General features: G+C 52.6%; 1 protein-coding gene across 4 annotated transcripts in view; it reads right to left on the bottom strand.

Annotated features, from left to right (window-relative positions):
• LOC125950961 (serine/threonine-protein kinase Tao) overlaps nt 1–2,500 on the bottom strand; it is an 11,271-nt gene that overhangs the window by 8,416 nt on the left and 355 nt on the right. For 2 of the 4 annotated variants that reach the window (XM_049679374.1, XM_049679377.1), the window contains exon 1: nt 2,321–2,500. This exon is cut by the window's right edge and continues 32 nt beyond it. The exons of 1 other annotated variant lie outside the window; for it this stretch is intronic. The gene's annotated coding sequence lies outside the window, so the exon portion shown is untranslated. Of the gene's footprint in view, nt 1–1,790; nt 2,083–2,320 lie in introns of those variants that run through there. One more of the 4 variants, XM_049679376.1, reaches the window with a different exon arrangement.

The raw sequence follows: 2,500 nt of genomic DNA, 5'->3' as shown, positions 1-2,500 counted from the left end.
AATGTGAAGCAAAAGGCGATCTTCCCTAGTATGTCACTTGCTGGTAATTGATTAACACATTTCCGACCGAACAACGGGGCTACTCCATGGTTACCAGCCGGTAGGATTGCTTTGACGATTAGCACATTGTTGTGCATTGGGCTGTTTCGCTGAATTAACGGCTAAGGGACGATGATCACACGAGGTGATCTTGAACGAGTCGATGATCGTCACACATAGTTAGCGGTCTGATTAGCTTGTTCTGTACCATTCGTTCATTCGGCAAACCAGCGCTGAACGGATGGAAACCCCGAAAACAAAACCAAAAAATAATAAAACGCATTCCTCGCGTGTCCAAATAAATTGAAGCAGCGACCGGCGTGCGTTACCGCTCGTGTGATGGATGAGTGAGACGATGATGCATACGAATGCACTTTACTTGCCGTGCCGCCGGCCGCCGTGTGCTAATGCCACTTTGCACCTTCAAAGCCATGCGCGGCGTACTTGGCACCGCGACGAGCCGTTGGTTACGATTTGTTTCGCCAATCTATCAGCAGACTGTGCGGGGCCGCCTGCCACTGTCGCTGTCGCAGCTGAAGCGTTTTCGGGCACAGCGCCACGGAATCCCCTCTCCACTTTCCTTTTCTGGCTACCATACCATCGGGGAGCGCACGCCTCGGGTCAGTTCAGGCAAGTTTTGGCCAAGAATTTCAAGGTCGGCAACAGGGACCGAACAGACCTGTCTGTCTGCTTGCTTGCATACATGCAGACAGCATGTGTGCTCTGTTTGCTTGGATTTGATGCCATTACTGGTGCCTCCGTGACTTTTTCTCTCTTTTTATGCTTTTCCTTTGGACAAACAAGAGACTAGTGGCGGTGAGGAAGCTGTTGCCTCACCCGCGGCGTTGTCGGAATACCTAAAAACCACGCCTAGCCTAGCGCTCATGGAGCACATCAGTCCTCCTCCTCCTCCTTCGTTTTTTCCTTCCTCTTGAACGCTCACTCGCTCTACGACGACTCTAACCGGTCTCTTTGACGGCCAAATTTGAATATATTGCGTCCGGTGGACTCCGCAAGGTCTGTCGTTGATGATGGACACACACAGCCAATGATTTGTGGTGTGCTCGGCAGGACACAGACGGCACACCTGCTGCTGGTGATGCAAAATCAATCCCCAGGGTGGCGGATTACTCAGTGCGTCAAAAGGACAAATCCGTCCGGCACAGCATCCGCAATCCCAGTACTCTGCGTGCGGATCGAAAGCTATCCCTTGCCTACTTTGGGTTGCACAATTATCATTCAACATGGGAACTACCAAACTAGTGACTAAAGGGCCGTTGATGCTGTTGATGGTGATGGTAACGACAAACGCATTCACAGAACTAGCCGTCTCGTCAGCCACTTTGGGCGTTGCGTTTCTTTGCCAATTTCTTAGTCATTCGCCACATCAATTTTTTGGTTTTATGTGCTATTGTTGCCACCTCGTCTCTCTCTCTCTCTCTCTCTCTCTCTGAGCGGCTATTTCCGTGGCCAGTAAAGGTTTATTGGCGTTGGCGTTGGCTTTGGCCTGTGCCCCCACCCTCTCCCCACACTTTCAAGACTGTCACTTTCGACGAATGTGATTATCTTTATTAGGAGGATGAGGGAGAAGGGGAGGTCGGAGAAAAGCGGCCGGAAAAAGGGGAGAAAAGAGAGGCGGATCTTCAAAAACACTACCCCAGACCGCCGCTCGCCGCCGTGGCTGATGGAAATCGTATCGCATAATTACACATCCGACCCCGCCGACCCTCCTCAGACGACGCCCGTTACACCTTCGTTTCTTTTCGTAGCTGCTTTTCACACAGGCTGCTTTGTGAAACAGTTTCCACCGACTCCGAACCGAAAACGGGGCTGTTTTCAGATTATGCTCGATTCATCGGTCTTCCCCCTCGTCCGTCCGTCGTCACACTTTTTTTCCTTAATCACACGCACAACCACCACTCTGACGAGCGAGCACGGCGGACACACAGTCAAACGACGATGGCCAAACTCAATCATCAACCTCGCGATGCGGCTCAGGACGGCATCCGCTAGTGAAAAAGGGACGGTGTGTCTCGTGCCACCACCCCTTCCCTCCTCCCTTCTCCTCCTTCCAACACCTAATGCGGTCTAGATTTGCTCTTCTCCTCTGCGCTCTCCGTTTTTCGAACACGGCAGAATCACGGCCGGTCACGTTTGGCGTTTCCGGAATCCGGTCCGGGCGCCGGGCTTCGCGTTTCGAGGAAAAGCCCTTCCCCTGAAGTTTCGCACTGGACAGTCGGTCAGACCGCAGTTGCCCTCCGAAACCCTTCCGGCCACTCACCCCCTCCAGCACTGCCCTTCTCCTTCACGACCGATTACGGTTTTCTCGGTAGGTATCGCCGCGGCCGGACCTCCTCTTTCATTGCTCACTCTCTTCAAACACACAAAATGGCGATTTTACACAAAAAAAAAAACACACAGTCGCGCGCGCACACACACGCAACGGCCACTCACACACACT

Source organism: Anopheles darlingi, chromosome 2 (assembly GCF_943734745.1).
Source record: "Anopheles darlingi chromosome 2, idAnoDarlMG_H_01, whole genome shotgun sequence".
Classification (NCBI taxonomy): domain Eukaryota; kingdom Metazoa; phylum Arthropoda; class Insecta; order Diptera; family Culicidae; genus Anopheles; species Anopheles darlingi.
This window is presented reverse-complemented; position numbering and strand designations above follow the sequence as displayed.